We start from the raw sequence: 18153 nt of genomic DNA on the forward strand, positions 1-18153 counted from the left end.
AACACTTTCTCTCTCATTTTTCTCTCTCCAAATCCAAGCCATCCAAAAATGCAATGGACGGTTCGGATGCACCGAGCGGGCACCATGTGGTACCCGCCCGGCACTGAAATTTTTTCTATAGATGTGTAGTTTCCCCGGGTTCATCTTTCATAAATATTCTGGAAGTACCACTTTCAATCGCAGAAGTACCATCTTTTCCCATTTTTATTAGTCATTGATATTAACATCTGAATTTTCTTTGAAAAAATTGTCACTTCAGGAAGGGAAAATAAGATCATTTTCGTACCACTCCCTCCGTTCCATTTTAAATGCTCACTACTGTTCAATTTTGTTCACCCACCTTTAAAGGTGCGCGAACATTGAACATGGTCCCCTTTTGATGGGTGGAACAGTTCATCTCTTACAATATGAGATTTTAATTAACCCTGCAAAAAAATAATAATATTAATCGCTTGCAATTGGTCATAGGTAACTGTTTGTTTAAATCGAATGATTTTCATTCAGATTCACGCAACCAAACTTCTAAATTGAAAATTGGGTGATCATGGGGTTGCTTGATAGCCCAATTCAGCACTTAAAATAGAATGTATTAAGTAATAAGTCATTAAGTTTGTCAGATAACCATATTTCATCATACTTAATATTTTAAGGACCTCTTAAAATGCAGGTTTAAAAAGTTACAACAATTAAGTAGCCTGGTACCTACTTAAGCCATAAGCCGCACGATCAAAATGTAAATGGAGGAAAAGAAAAACAATGCCAATATCCACCACCTATCTATCTGTTCAAAATGTCGGAGTCCCAGTTGAGGGGGTAGAGATCACCGCCAGACGTAGAAGCAGCAGTGCTGGGTCCATCAGTCGACATACTCTGAATTTGGCATTCACTTGCATCAGTCTCAAGCCTTCTTTGATGATCAATCATCATTTCCTTCAGGTTCATCTGCTCATTGGAGGCGTCTGGATCTGGAACCAACGACGACTCTGGGACAGTTCTGCCTTCGAGCATGCTGACAACTGAAGACATAGCAGGCCTAACTGCTGGAGACATGTTGGCGCACAGAAGAGCTACATTTATCATCACTATGACCTCTATTTTGTTGAAGTCTGAACCCAACTTAGGATCCACCAACTCCATCAAATCCCCTTTCTGCTTCAAGACAAGTGCCTACAGAGAAACACTCGTTATGTTAGAACTCAAGTCCCTGTTATGCATGGGTTTAGATTTGAAGAAGATTTGTTTTAATGGAGATCGAGACATGATAGAGGTGACTCTCAATAAAAAGAACGTAGACATTACTGATCCTAAGCAGAGACAGTATGTGCCTTATCTCTTTCCTTTTTCAATTTTTTTTTCCTTGACACAACTCAGATGCTCGTGTCGTGTGTCTAGATGCAAAATGCTGTTGATTGTATATTTGTACACTCGTAACTGAGTTCTAAACATTTTTTTGTGGTTAGCTGATGAGGTTAGCACGTTAGTCTTCTATACTGCATTGTGATATTAATGAGTTGCTCTAGTGTCTTGAATCATGCAGCATAACATTTTTCCTTTTATGTTCAATGAGTGATTTTTACTACTTTTGGTGGTTTATGCATGTTTTTGATTTATTTATATACCTAATACAAGTACAGAAACAAATGTGTAATGTGTTGCAATATTCTTATTCCTGTCCGAACCTCTTCCTTTTTCCTTTTTTTTGAGAAACACCCTGGCTTCTGCCCATAGCGATGTCATGTCACTGTACTCCGTACCTGCATGTATATGTCCCATGTCCGGGTATGTGCCTCTAAGCATCACTATAACTTTTGTGTTCACATGCCAACTTGTTTAAGAAGGTTTCAAGTTAAGTGATTTGATAAGAGGTATATAGCCTTTCTCTCAAAACAGAGCAGCACAACATGTAAAGAAGTACATCATGTTCCACCCATTTTGATATTTGTATCAGTCTAATGATAGAATCCAAATTTGTATCATTGTGGTTGATATATCTTCAGAAGATGTTGTAACAAAAAATGCAATATTTGAAAGAGAGTATTCAACATACCCAATCAAGAAGATATAAACAGTACTCCTTTGTCCTGTAACTAGTGTTGCTTCTCCCACTGACAATCTCCAATGCGACTATTCCGAAGCTATAAACGTCTGCTTTGTCAGTCAAGTAACCACGCATTGCATACTCAGGTGCCATATATCCGCTGCATGTAAACAATTGTCACATACAAGTTTGCTATTATTGAATAGATTGGTATACATTGTTGCACGTATTTCCTATCAACTTAAGCTTTTGGACGATTGGTGACTTAACATGGTATAGAGGTCAGTACGTATGGATATTTTGCATCTCCACATGCAAGACGGGGTTGCACGTGAGGGAGGGTGTGCAAATAGTTTCATATACGTTGTTAAGCCCATTTTTCAACAGCTCAAACTTTTGGGACAATTGGTAACTTAAGATGGTATCAGAGCTCCAGTACGGATGTTTTGCATCTCCACGTGCATGACAGGGTTGCCTGGGAGGGAGGGTGTGAGAATAGCTTGATATACATTGTTGATTCCATTTTCTAATAGCTTAAGTTTTTGGGACAATTGGTAACTTAACTGCTATATGTACGATATATAGTCCAGTAATGCTATTTATAGTGAACATCATAAACCAAAGCTTTATCTTATATAAGAGGTTAACCGTGTTCATTGTCAATGCACCTACGAACTATTATAACTAAAAAGGGCTACCCAGTGCACGAGGCTCCTACTACTGCAAGGTTTAGGGAAGGGTTGGATGTACGGAACCTTTCTTGCAAGTAGAGAGGCTGTTTCGGGGACTCGGATATGACCTATTATAATTGCAAAAAGAGAGAAGAATATTCACCGGCAACAAAAACTAAAAAATATGAAAACAAGGGTGAAAACACAATAAGAACAATATAGCATGGACTTAATGGAGCATGGGGACTCACTAGGTTCCAGCAATTCTGGTGCTGATGTGGGTATCATCCTCTTCATCAAGTTTGGCCAGACCAAAATCAGAAATCTTTGGGTTAAGATTTCTATCAAGCAGCACATTAGTGGCCTTGATATCTCTGTGGACAATCTTAAGTCTTGATTCTTCATGGAGATAAGCCAAACCTCTAGCTATGCCAATGCAGATCTTGTACCTTGTCGGCCAATCCAATTGCAACTGGCATTCTTCTGGCCCTTTAAATCACCAAATGAACAAGCATATAGACACACGAGTCAGCTAAAAGCCGGAAATTTACGGGAATTCCCATTCCAACTTTTTAAGGGGCCTTAAAAGTCGGAAGCCTTGAAATGAACTGACATAAGGTTATGGAACAAGTATTGCATTCTAAATATGTACATGCATGGATGCAATAATATTGAAAGCAGTTGAATAAAGATTCAGAGTTTACCAAACAAAGCACGTGCAAGACTATTGTTCTCCATGTATTCATATACCAGCAATAATTGATTTCCCTCGATACAACATCCATACAGCTTTACAAGATGAGGGTGTTGCAGAGCAGAAATCATTCCTATTTCATTCACAAACTCTCGATTTCCTTGCTTTGATTTGGAAGAAAGCTGCTTTACAGCAATTACAGTGCCATCTGATAGAAGTCCCTATAGTTCAGGGTTTTTTCACATTAGACAGGATGCATTACCATACTTAGATGTAACAATGAAGCACGGTAGAGTAATCTGTGAGTACGTCCTGTAGGATACCTTGTATACTGAACCAAAACCACCTTCTCCGATCTTATTAGCTTCATCAAAATTATCTGTGGCAGCTTTGATTTGCCTCAAGGTAAATGAACCAGTCTGCAGGTCTAGACCCTTCAGATCTGTTAAAGAAGCGAAGTAAGTTAAGTAGAATTAATAGGAAAAAATGATAAGCCATAATCCTAATATTTGAGTGCTAGTGAAGTGCTGAATGTTTTGATATTTGAATGATGCTTTGAAGAATAATTATCTTTAAACAAGTTGAGATGCGTGACGACATCATTGTAAGATTACATAGTGGTCAAGGGACAAAAGATTTGAATAAAAACCGTAAAATATCAGATAAGTAAGAAAGATGAAAAATGGACATGGTAAGAAAATAGCTATGTAGTACAATTTTACTGTATGAAGTACCGTGTTCCCTTGTGTCTTTGTGGATTAGAAATCCTCTCCAGCAAACAATACCAAGAAGCAAGATGATAACAAAGGCTGCTGCAGCCACAATACCAACCACAGCGCCTGTAGATATTCCTTTTGTATGTTCTGGTGGTGGTTTATAATCTGCATGGAGGAGGAAAAAAATGAAAAAGGAGATAATATAAGAAGTTTTGACTTTGCACAATGGCAATCCCTATTTGCTGCAAAAAAGTGAGGTAAGGCTTTCAAATTTCGGCCTACAACCTCTCCCAGACCCTATAGGTGCAGGAGCTCTGTGCATTGGGATGACCGATAATATATACCGTTAAGGTGATAAACAGTTTAATGAGCACAAATTTACTACTACCAATAATAAATTTAATTCAAGGAGAAATGAGTTACTTCACACATGCACCCTTAACATGTTCCTATGCATTTTGAAAGATGTATGAAACCTTTTAGCCAGCAATCTATTAACACTAAGTTGCGTTTATTCTGTCGCAATGCATACGTCAATAGGCAGGAATGTCTCTTCAAATTAATCATCTGTCTGCTAATGAGATGCCTTGAGAGTTGAAACTAAGGTACCCAAATTAACACCTAATTTTGAATTGTTCAGTTAAACATTCCATTGAAACAGTATGAGCCAAAGGATAAAACATATCCATTTCTCTAACGAACGTGAAAAGATATCTGCTTGTGTCATGATTAGTTATCTACTTCTACAGCATAGCTATGAAAACGAGATCAACAGAAATACGTTCCATTATGTTCATGGAAATTCATAGTGAAACATGAGTAATCACCAACTGCTGACAATGACTAGAGTTCATCTCTTAACATCCCAAAGTTTTGGATAGAAGAGAGCAAAATAGGTCAAGGGAACATTTCATACGATATGATCAATAATTCCACATGGTTCCCCATAAGTCCGCCATGAAAAAAGACATACTTTTCCTTAATTCATCTCCTTAACGTCAACAACTGAGTAGCACATCTAAGAACTGTGAATACATTTTCTGTCCCAAACATTATCCCAAGAAATCACAAGAAACTTGAAGTCCAAAGGAGTTCTATTCAGCTTACCAGGGTTGTGCACAGAAATAGCTGAAATGAGAGGACCATAAACTCCTCTAACGGGGAGGCCAGTTGTCCCTTTTCCGGCCCAATAGAAGCGGATCTCCAGTGTACCATCAGTCACATTTGCAGTATACTCTTTTATGACTTCCTTACCAATGCCTCCTGCTTCATCCTCGATGTTAAAATCCTTTTGCACGATCTTTCCCTACAACAATTTTCTTATGAGGTCATATGTTGTTTTGTTAAGTTTTCTTGATTTTTAAAAAGTATTGAGTTCGCATCCATGGGAGCCAAGAGTTGAAATACTCCCTATGTCCCTCATTTTTAGTCCTCTATTCCATTTTGGAATGTCCCAAAACATTATTCGTCCTTACCAAGTCACAGAAAACTTTATTTATCTATTTCCAAAACTGACCTTTATAAGTGATGATAAAAGTGTTAACAAATGAGAATAAAAGGGATTTGCTGGAATCAATGCCACGAAATTTAAACTCAATTACACTAATCTCATGCTCCCTCAAAAAGTTGCATCTCACAAAAAGGACTGGTAGAATGGGACAGAGAGAGTACTAGATTGCATGCAAATTTAATCTACTCCTAAAAATCAATATAATAAGAATGCAACCTGAAGCATGATTCAGCTTTGATTTGCTGCTTCGCTAAGTAAGTTAGGGGCCCGGGAGGCAGCGGGGACGTGCCCCTAAAACCTAGACAGGGACATTACTATAATTGGTGATATAAAACCCTAGGATATATTATGTACTCTACACAGCCAATGTAACTAGTACATTCATTCCTTCGATAAATAGTGAAAACTGGTGAGCTGTGGATGTACCAAATTTCCCCATGGTAGAACCACGTAAAATTTCTGTATCGTACTTTTCTATTTGTGTTCTTTGCTTGATTAATTCTTCATGTGATGTTGTGTGTGCGTGCATGGGCGCGTGTGTTAGGTCGATTCCACAGCAAAACCCACTCACTTAACGGTACCTATTTTGCAACAATAAACCAAGAAAATGAGGAAGAAAAAAAAAACAGAAAATGAAACTTACCTGAATGTAAATGTGAAATATACGTCTTCCAAGGCTGCTATAGTTTTTGCCATCATTAAACATAATTTCTGCAAAGTGAAGGTTTACAGTGTATTTTCCATTTACCAGGCAGAACCCATAATAAGTCAGTGATATGGGCGAAATCCGTGCATCCATGTACAACTCCAAATTTTTCACAGAAAGTCGATTTGGTAAACTTTTCCAAATAAAAGAATCTCGCTCGCGATCATCGTCCAAGAAGTTGCCAGTGCTACTAAACGCCCAGTTGGTTCTACTTTGGTAGAACTTTGAAGGCCCAGCTGGATCTTCATCTTCTTCATATGTCATATTTCCACCCAGAGATGCTTCTTTACCACCACAATTTATGTAAAATGAAGACCAATCTGATAAAACATAACACGATCACGTCTACCATTTAATAAACAGCACAGAACTTTCTAAAGAGTCAAATTATCCGACAATGATATAGCAAGATCGTACAATAGACATGTTTGGCTGCATGCTTTGTATGTTTCAATCAAGGTCTGCATTTCAGATACATAAATAGGAAATGAAAATTTTAGTACATTTTAATGTCCTCAATGTCAAACATACTATTTTTAGGATTTGTCATATGTCCCCATATTCATGTCAAGTTGGGTGCATGTCCCATGTCAAATGACAGCATGAATTACCAAGAGCGATGACATCAAAATAGCAGTCAACAGAATAAAAATATTTTTTAACTTACTTCGTTCGCAATGAAAGCTCAAGCAGGAAGCATTTCCACTGGAAAAACAATATGAGATCTTGAATAATTCAGCATTATACATTATAGTGCAAGGAGAGATGCAAACAACAGGAAATAAACTGTAGCGATAATACTTAGTACTTACCCACCAAAAAAATTGTAGCGACAATGAAACAGATTATGCAAGTAACAGAAATACCATGATCAAGGTTTAGGAACTTACGACAAATTAGCCTTTGAAGAGCTTCCGAACAAGTTCCTGTAGTGAAATGGAGAAAGTGAAGACCTCATAGAATATTTTTATTGCATTACAATGACTGAGTCATAAGATCTTACGTATCCCCCTGTTGGCAAACTTGGGACCCCAAGCTAAAGTTGTTATATGAAAGATCACTGCATGAAGAATTCACACCGTGATTTACCCATTAGTTGAATGTCACGAAAGATGGGAATACGTTCATGCATTTCACCAGCTAACATAATTGGAACGAAAGTAATAGCTTGGCCTTCTAATCAAGTAATTTTGTTTTGAGTATTTCCTCGCCAACAATATCAGCCTTCATGGTAGAAAAATACAAAACATAAAAGTGTTGACTTCCCATTCAATTTATCTAGTGTACTGGAATTGTTAACCCAGCTATGTAATTCAATCACTCGAAATCTTAAGGGTCGTATTGTTGTATATCTGTCAATGCCTTCTAGGATTTTGATGCCAATTTCAGCTTCTGCTATAGTTAATTATGCAAAAGAGAACGGCTTTCCAAAAATGCATTTGAGATCTTCTCAAGAGAGCTAAAGCTTAATTAGAAACTAGGAATGCATTCTTTCATAGAATGATCAAAACCATAAGGTATTAATAATCTACATCTTCAGACACTAATGGTTTATCGATCAAAAATGCGGTTCACACCCACCAGAAAGGCCAAATGCAAAGAAAACTAATACATAATTCACAGCGTGACAGCAGGAGAATTGAATATTGCATAACGTAGACAGGATAAAAAGTTGTTTAGGAAGCTAACTTACATGTTTTTTGAAGTACTTTGCAGCATCCAAGGAGGCACAGGTCCACTTAGCAAGTTCCCAGTTAAATATCTACAATAACGGAAAACAATCTCACTGATTCACTCTGGCTATGTGCTTTTTCACATAAAAAAGCACTAGTATTTTATGGAAAAAAATAAATCAATAATCAAACAATTATCTATATTAACAATGCAAGCGTTTCGAAATGCAACACTTGATTATTGATTTATTTTTTTCCATAAATAAATCAATTATCTCGCTGAATTTGGCTCCAAGTTTGGCATTGCAAGCCTGAATCCTACTTTTGGCCATGGATACTAAACTTAAAAACATATTAAGCATGATCAATTGATAAGATGGTGGAGAATCGTCGATAGTTGAAAACTAACTTCTTCTTGATCAAATACGGAATCCATTGTTCCCTTGAAACTATCTCCCATAAAACAAGTGTCTTCCTCATGGAAGACAATATAAAGTAAATCAAATTTAGCCTCAAAAGTGACTCTCTTTTTGTTGTACATGCAAAATGGGAGAGTCCCTTTCTTTTCTTCTCTACTGCAAACAGAAGTTAGTATTATGAGATTCTAGCTCTTCAGAAGGCTCACAAAGCGCCTAATTATCTACTTCTTGATTCTCTTGTTATAGGTGTTCACTAGTTGGATAAACAAGGGTGCATGATTACTTTGGGCCGCTCTCCAGTTCTCTAATTCAATTTGCTACAGGGATAAATTAAATTGTACGATCATTTTCAAATGGTACCAGTTGGCCAGTAAAATAAAGAATACCAGAAAGTCAGAAACTATATAAGATTTACGTATCCATACATCTTCTGTATTGATGACAGGCTAATAAAACTGCTTGGAATCTCCCCACTTAGTCTGTTAAAGCTCAGGTCTCTGCAAGAAAAATAACAAAAAGATAATAATCAAAATGATTTCAATCCTAACAAAGTTGGCATATATTTCAAACTCTTCCAAGCTCCAAATGTGAAGTGCATGTAGTCATCTTCAATGACAGTTGCGTGACACTTGTGTCCATTGTTACACTTGGTAGTTTATGAACTATCTATCAATAGCCTATTACGAACTTCTGAGATATTCGAAGACACAAAGAATTCTCTGCAACACTATGGGGCAAAGGGCCTTTAAAGAGATGTTACCAGTTATATGAAATAAAAAAGTGGAAAAGGGTTATATTTACTAACAATAGTTTTTCCAAGTTTGTCAAATTTCCAAGGTACTGAGGTAACGGTCCAATAATATTGCAACTCCTCAAAATCCTGCAACACAATCAAATCATACCACTTCAAATCAGCAACAAACTGGTACTATATCCTTTAAAGAGGGTTCCAAAGAAGGAATCAACTTACAGTGTCTTCAAGCTTGTCAAACTATTAAGGGGGGGGAAAAGATGCTTGGGAACCATTTAAATCACTAATTCTCCTACATTTATATAAGAAAATACGATTAACCATACAATATTGTGGCATGCATACAGGCCATGGGATTAGAAGGTCCTACTTTCACTCACAAGTCGGATAATTTTGTCAAAAGACCAATGCCAAGAGGAATTGGTCCATCCAAACCACTAGCCTGAATCACTCTGCATACATCAAGATTGAAACAGAAACACGGTCAAGGGAATACTCTAAAGCTAAACAACCATTGAATAAATCAAAACAGGTCAAACACTCACAATTTGGTGAGATTTACCCAGTTTTGGATGAAATCTGGTATCTTTCCAGTAAAGTGGTTATCACCGATCCGACTGCATTATACTAAGGAATTAATTGATAGTTCAAAGGAACTTCAAAATCAATACCTAATTTAAGAATTCCAAAATTGTGAATTGAAAGGAAATAAACTTACAAGTCCTTCAAAGTGGTCAGCCTTGCGAGTGTATCCGGAAGCTCCCCGGTAAAATTGTTTGAAGTCAAATGCCTTCAACAATAAAATGTAGCCAACTAGTGATGAATTGTTCTTAAAAATCTAGCGCCAATGTACATTTTCTCATCTAGCCTATGTTACATGGAATCTTCTAAATCAAAAGTAATTACCCATGTCGGTCAAACTTTGGTAAGGTGTGAGATCCAACACTAGATCAGATCACGATAATTCCATCCTCTAATTTCATGATACTTTTTGAAATAGGAATTGCGTGTGTTTTTTCTTTATCCCATTTGATTTTAAGTACATTTCTGAAAAACTCTCGACAAATAGACTAAGAGTATCATGTTTTATACTTATAAACACTCCATTTGTCCAATACTGTTTGTCCATTTTCGACAGTGAAAAATTGAAAAAAAAAAAATTAGAAGGAATCAACAAGTTAATGTAGTTTGGTGAGAGAAAAAAAATGAAAAACGTACTCACACAAGCACACTATTTGTTGATCTGATTGAAGACATGAATATTGAAAATGGAAAATAAACAAACAACATGGTACAGAGGTATTAACTATGGAATACCTCTTTCTGTCCATACTAAAATCTTGTGGAGACACATTGCAATATCCTAAGACTTAAGTTTTAAAGGTCTGATGCTTGGACACGCATTCACACCTGATACAATATAAAATAGCTAAAAGCTAAATTCGTTAGAGGAAGGTGGATATGGCAAGAAATGTCAAAAGTTTTTTCGTGCTTGAGATCACATGAATTGGCCATCCCCGGTGGTATAAAGTTGCACTTCGCCACTTGGGCCACCCATTGGGTCATCCCTCCACAGTCCACACTATCAATATACAATTTGAGCAAGTCTACTAACACAACAATGTGTAGAACATGCAAATGTGGCATTGCATCATTGGTGATTGCATCATGCAGTGGCACGTCAGCACGTTGTATGATTGTCATACCCATTGGTGCATTCGTAGACTTTCTCATACAATGCTCTTCGAATTCCGACTAGATGTTCTTTCTGTGATACCCACTACTGAATCAACTAAAGCCAACATTTGTAAAAAAAACAAAAAAAAAATATAACCAAAGCCAACATAGGTCTTACAGTTTCTCTAAGAGAGGAAGACTCCCAAGCACTGCAGGAATGGGTCCTGACAACTGATTGAACTCCACGGTTCTACAAAATTCAAAATTCATACTCTAAGCAACAAAATCAATCAATATTTCCACATCAATAATCATGAATTGAAATGGGTAAACAGATTATTTTACAGATTCGCAAGCGTGCTGATGTTTCCAAACTCTATTGGGATTGGACCCGTTAATCGGTTTCCAAGGAGGGAGCTGCATTTTGACAAATAAGGAACCAAGAACAAGAAAATCCTCAAGGTACGATACATAAACATGTAATGTAAGTATTCGCATAGAGAGAGATAAAAAAAATATAAAAAAAAACTGGTGATACATACATGTTGACAAGTTTCAGGGAACCCCATTCTGGAGGGATTGTACCGCTGAGGTAGTTGCGAGTGAGATCACTGTGGGAATAAGAGTGCAAATGCTTGTCAAATAGTACAGTAAAAGTTTGTGATGGATTTAGTAAAATAGAGGAAACGAGGGCAAAGAATTAGCCAAAATTCTACTCTTTTTTGGTCAAAATGCAATATGGAAACGAGGGCAATGAATAAATTTTAGGAATATGGATTTTTTTTTCACGGAATATGGATCTTATTTGATAATAAATCTCAATTAGTTAGTTCTACAATACAATATTTAGTCCGGGTGTCGTGGGCGTGATTTAGTTCGGGTGACTTGAGATGATTTAGTCCGGGAACATCCCATCAACTCCTCATCCCCGGATTACTTCATCCCCTTCATTATACTGCATCCAATCGGGGGCGGTATTTAGATAATCTAATTTCGTCATGTCAAGGCAGTAATGAAAATTCCTGATTACATGTCAAGGCAGTAATGAAAATTCCTGATTACCAGCTTGTTTGGCTGGGGGATTTGCCCCCGGAGTTGCGACGCGGCCGGAGATGTAATCCGGCTTCTCTTCTTCTACGGTCTTTGGAAGCAAAAAAACTCTCCCCAATTTCGCCCTGATTTGGGGACTTCGGAGATGAAATCCACCCGCGGCCGGATATGCTAACGATAGGGGTAACCCCTGTCGTTGGTTATGCGGGTCTGTGGAAAGACAATATTGCCCTTGCTTCTCCTCTTCCTCACGTGTTTTGCTCCGTTATTCTGTCATCCCACAACCGAGAAGAAGAGAGAAAAGAGAGCAGGAGGTCGCCAAATAATTTCTGGTGACTCCACTGCGGCGGTAGAGGGAGGAGGCTGGAGGCGGTGCTGGAGGCTAGAGGCGGTGGTGGTCCGGCGGAAAACCCCAATCTCTTCTCTTTGTCGGAGAATGGGTTCATCAGTGGTGTGATTTGAGTGGGGAAGAAAAAAATGGGTTTTTCTCTCCCCTAATTTCAGGCGGTGGTGGGTTTGTGCAGATGGTTGGTGGGTGGGAGAGAGAATGGGTTTCGCTTAAAATTGGGGGCAATTCTGTGTCTGAGAACAGTCCTGCTACACACACAGCAATCTGTGCACAAATTGTGCACAGATATCATTGTAGAGACCACCACGGATTCCACATAATTCATCCGAACCGTTCATTAAATGTAAAAAAAATTTACAAAGGTCCCCGTAAAAAATAAGCTCAATCTGATACTTATAGATTCTTCATCCAACCATCTAACTTTTCATTCAGATTTTCAGATATTGAAAAGTTATATGATTGGATCGAGCACCTATATGTACTGGATTGAGATTATTTTTTACGGAGACTCTTGAAAAAATATTTTACATTTAATGAACGGCTTGAATGATTTGTGTGGGATCCATGGTAGGCCCCACAATGAAATCTGTGCACAATCTGTGCACAGATTGTATATGTGTAGACTTTCTGGTCTGAGAACGGGTTCCGTTTGTGCCTAGTGGGCGAGTGTGTGTGAATTTTTGTTTGTCCTAAAATTGGGGGCAATTAAGTCATTTAACAATTTATCTCCTCATATTCACCTTTCATATCTTTTTTTCAAAAAATTATCCAAACATTGGATTATTCACCCTTCTGATGAGATGGGCCCATTCTTTTTACTTATCACTCATCTTTCCATATACACTCTCAAATCCGTCTTCCTTCTTTATCCATCCAAAATCAAATCCTCCGTCCAAACGAAAAAGCAGGTTAGTGCATTTTAAAGGGACAATCACTGAAAGGGAGGTTAGTGTACTCTCTTACGAAAAACCATATAATACTGGTTGTATTTAAGACAAATTAATTTAAATCGTACAATTTATTATGGGTATGACACATGGGTTACTTACATATCTTGGAGGTGAGTGAGCCTTGCCAACTCTGGTGGGAGCCTGCCCGGAAGATCCTGTGATTTCAGTGCTCTGCATTTCACCAAGATTTGAATTTAGGTGATTATTGAGTAGGTAACTGCCTAACCTTAGTTTTAGTTTTATTTTTTGAAGAATATATTACTTGTAGAAATTAGCATAGAATACAACAGTGTCATCAGTAGGACTGATAAACGAATCGAATCGAGTAATTTGGGGTTGCATTTGTTTTCCCTCATTAAAAACTTTTTGAGGATTAATTTGTTACATAAATAAACTAAACTTACTTTTCTTTATAAAAAAAAAACACTCGTTTTAGCTTTCGAAGAGGCTAGTATTTGCCTTGTTTGGCTCATGACTTACAGAAGAATCAAATTTCTCAAAGATCAATTCGTGATCTAATAGCTTAGAACTCATTTGAAATGAAATTCTATAAAACTAGTTAAGTTTCCTATGTTTTTAGTTTTTGTGGGTTCAACCGGACCTAGAAAATTATAGGAATCGTTCATTTTATTAAAGTAGCTGAGAAAATCACTCATTCCAAAAACAAGTTTGATCGAAACTCATTTGCTACATGAACAAATCACTTTTTTTGCAAGAACAAATGTGTTGTCAGATTTTTAAGCCAAACTAGTGACCTATTTTTTTTCTTGCAAAAATGTCAAAAAACGATATCCAATTGAGTTGAGATTCTCTCATGTAAAGAGTTCATATTTGTGACAAAAGAAATAGAAAAGCTTTGATCATCTATTTCTCTTGTCAAACAAACATAATTCGACCAAATTTACCAATTCTTGATGTTCTATACTTTTTGTATAACTGATAAACACATCGAGACCAACTAGATGAATGATTTGCATCACGAAGTAAAATAAGACTGTGATGAGTCTCACTTTGCTACAACGGATCATCAAAATCTTTGTCTCAAGAATACTAGACTGGATCCACTCGGGTCTAAGAAACAGAGTATGAGAGAGAGAGAGAGAGAGAGAGAGAGACATGCGAGTAATGTGGCAGACGGTTGCATTGCAGGTACAGGTGACCGAATTCTCAGAACCAACTAGGTGGTGGTTATCGGTGGAAAAAGTACAGGGATCAGCACCCACACTGAAATCCCAATCAGTCTTCCCCAGTGTCTTCCCAATTTCCTTCAATGCTTCCACTGTAAAAAATTGAGTTCAAAAAAAACCACAATTTATTGTTGGTTGAAAATTTCCAGAATTGACAATTTACAAACAAAATAGCACCACTCTGTAATACAAATTACTACTAAATATCGGATATATATTATTTTCCTATCTTATTCATTTCAATGGGTTTTTTCCCTAGACAAATAATCTAATTTCCAGAAAGTTATGAAAAAGTAAGTATCAAGAATCATCAACCAAACAAGTTTTTTTTTTTGGATAAAAAAATGGGTAAATAAATCTGGAAAACAGAGTATAACAAAACAACGGAAAACTTTTCTTGTTTTGTTTAATTTACTTGGGTTATGAGGTTAAGAAGAGAATTAAAGATATTTCTCGACAAAATCTAGTTTCTTTTTTTCCCTTTTTCTTTGCTTATTATGTTTGAAACTTGCAAAAGCTACACCAAAAAGATAGGAAAAAAAAATGGAATCTAAAACAGAGGAAAATTATGGGAAAGTACAACAATTTCCCCCTATTTCATTTGCAAAGGAAAAAAACGAAAAGGATATGGAAAACAAACAAGAAAAACGTAACTTAAATTTTTAATCTCTCTCTTGAATAAATGAAATTATGTTTGAATACCTTCTTCGAGGGGAAGACGAGTGGCTGCAGAGGCAAAAGTTGTGAAGGAAATGAGTATTCCAATGGCTAATGAAGCTAGATTTCGTGGGAATATCCTCATGATATGTTCCTTCAGAGAGGAATGAGAGCTTCAGTACTGGATCTTGTAGTACATACGTAGTATCTGACTGTGAAGACTATGTAGTCCTATTCTTTAATACTGCCAGGTGATTTGGAGAGAGAGAGAGAGAGAGAGAGAGAGAGAGATTTGAAAATGAAACTTGCATAATTCTCCTACACACAACAAGAGGTACCTTCCGAGGATATTTTGTGGCTCGTTCGTTTGCAAAACTTCTGTGATGCTCCCAAGTGGTATGGGAGCATCATACTCCCAATAAATTACAGCCCTTGGATTGAAAATAGATAAATTACAGCCTTTAGATCAAAACCAAAAACTAAAAATAGGATGGTTTTGTTAAAAATGAGGCGGTTTTGATCTAAAAAACGGAGGATTACTTACCACAGAACAGACAATACTTACCATTCACTAAGGCAACACTTACCATTGTATAAGGCAGAACTTACCACACAAGTGTGGTAAGTTCTGCCTTATACAATGGTAAGTGTTGCCTTAGTGAATGGTAAGTATTGCTTATAATTCATTGGGAGTATGATGCTCCCATACCACTTGGGAGCATCATAGCCTCTGCCGTTCGTTTGGGGTCTCAAAATCCAACCCCAACTTTTGCGCTCAATTCTCGATAAATTTTCTTTTTTTCATCTCTCTTTACTGAATTACTTCAAAAATCTCTCTTAAAATCCAGACTGAAGAAATTATTCAATGGAGCATAACTAGATTCCTTGATTTTTAGAGTAATTATTCGAGTGTAGATCCCGACAAATGACATAGCGATAGGTTTAGCGAGGGTAAGTTTACATAGGTAGATCCAGTAGTACTTGGAGTGGTAACCCATTTGTCAATATATAGTACCACGTACAAGGACAGAGCCAAAGATGAATTAGGGTGTGTACCAGTAATTAAAATAAAAAAAAATAAGTGCTTATATTTTGAATTAAATGTTACATATTGTGAAAGAATGATCTGTCTCGTAAAACGAAAAATAAATACTTAAAAAATAAGAAATTTAAAAGCAAAAAGTACTAAGCTTTTCTAAATAATAATATATTTTGTGTATAAACTGTACAATGAAAGGAGTAATGATAATTACCAGGAGTACTATTGCATGATATGAAAATGAGCGGCGTGAAGCTATACTCTTGAACGGTTGTCATGAAATAAATATATGCCATGAGAACAAATTTCAAGAAATTAGAAAATCATTTTGCATAAAATTCATGATTTAGAGGTGCTATATATGGTAAATACTCAAAAGTTTGGAGGTGGCCCTGGACACCCTTGGCTCCCCCTCCCTTCATCCTTGACCATATAGACAATACTACAAGGTACTTCAAGAACACCAAATTTCGAGTTTTAATAAATTTCTTTTTGCTGAAAAAAAAAAACAAGAATTTTGATCTTTTTTGTGTGTGCAGTTTTGTCCTTTATAAAATTCAAAAACTCTAGAACCACAAATAAATACACACAAACACTCACAATGTACAAGGGCCCCACACACTGGTGTGTAGTGTGTGCGGAGTCTACTGTGTTGTAAGTATTTGTGGTTCTAGCAAAATTGTTTGAAATATTTAGTATAACCTTTCGGAGGGTTAGGCTAGGCATGTCACAAGTGGTTGTTAATAAGTATTGTGCTTTTGCTTGAGACATGTCATGTGCGTGTTTTGGGCTTCATTGTATGTCTCATTTTTTATGATTACGGTGAAGTAATTACAAAATTTTGTTAGTACAAATTCTCATGCTAGAGCATTTTCTTGTCGGATTGAAATACTTGTAAAGGAAAACAAGAAATAGCAACAAGGCATGTGCATTTGGACTCCTTACTAATTAATGAAATTGGGCAAAAGAGGATGGATAAGCTTTGTCTCTCCTCCTGGGCTAACATCGGTACGACGTATCTACTTTCTATCTGTACCGATAAAATGACGTGCACAATGCTACAAACACATGCGAAAATGCACACGTTAAGTGTGGAGTCAACACACACTGGACGGTCTCATACACATCTGCGTCTTGATCAATAAATTTTAATTTCTGGTCGCAGCATTTTAAAACCTAAATTATTCCAGTGTTTTCATGAGTACGTACGTGCAATGTTGGACTATTTCTCAACTCTCTCATAATTAAACAATGATGGTTGGTGAGTGGGGTAAGATCCTCTGTATTTGACTCTCTCTCTCTCTCTCTCTCTCTCTCTCTCTCTCTCTCCTTGGCTGAATTATTTATCTCTCTCTCTCTCTCTCTCTCTCCTTGGCTGAATTATTTAACGCGTTTACTTTTTCTCTCTCTCTCTCTCTCTCTCTCTCTCTCTCTCTCTCCTTGGCTGAATTATTTAACGCGTTTACTTTTTCATGCATGGACTCCTCTCTCTCTCTCTCTCTCTCTCTCTCAATGCATGAGTGATGAGAATCCGAAATGGATTGGTGAAGAATTCAGACCCACTTGCATGCATTGATTGCACGTAGTTGAGTAGCCATCTATTTTTACATACAGAGTAGAAAACCAACAAAATCTAGTACGTACTACTACTGGTCCAAATTCGAGTGCTGGAATCGGATGTTGACTCTTGAGCTGTTTTTTCCGGACGCGGGGGCTCTGCTGCCCAGGGGTGGGCAGCAGCCCCTGCCCACACTCACACACACTCACACACGGCACCCGTTTCGTTAAAGAAAAAAAAAAAATCATTCCGCTTGCAATCCTAAGGAGCAGAAACGTGATTATGAGAGCCTTAGAGTTAAAATTTAATTATGTCTCTTTAGAATAATATAATCAGAATAATAAGATCTTCACGTCAATTCAAACGGATTGAAAATTGGAGCACTTAATTTTTTAATCATATTTTTTAATATATAAACAGTCTAAAAAATTAAGTGTGCCACTTTTTAATTCGTTTGAACAAGTACGAATATCTTATTATTCTAATCATATTATTTTAAAGAGATATA

At 36.9% G+C, this 18153-nt stretch overlaps 1 pseudogene; it reads right to left on the bottom strand.

The window, feature by feature from the left end:
* Positions 1–609: 609 nt before the first annotated feature.
* LOC131322422 (probable leucine-rich repeat receptor-like serine/threonine-protein kinase At3g14840) lies at positions 610–15281 on the bottom strand (annotated as a pseudogene).
* Between the last annotated feature and the right edge of the window lie 2872 nt (positions 15282–18153).

This window comes from Rhododendron vialii, chromosome 4a (genome assembly GCF_030253575.1).
Source record: "Rhododendron vialii isolate Sample 1 chromosome 4a, ASM3025357v1".
NCBI classification, from domain to species: domain Eukaryota; kingdom Viridiplantae; phylum Streptophyta; class Magnoliopsida; order Ericales; family Ericaceae; genus Rhododendron; species Rhododendron vialii.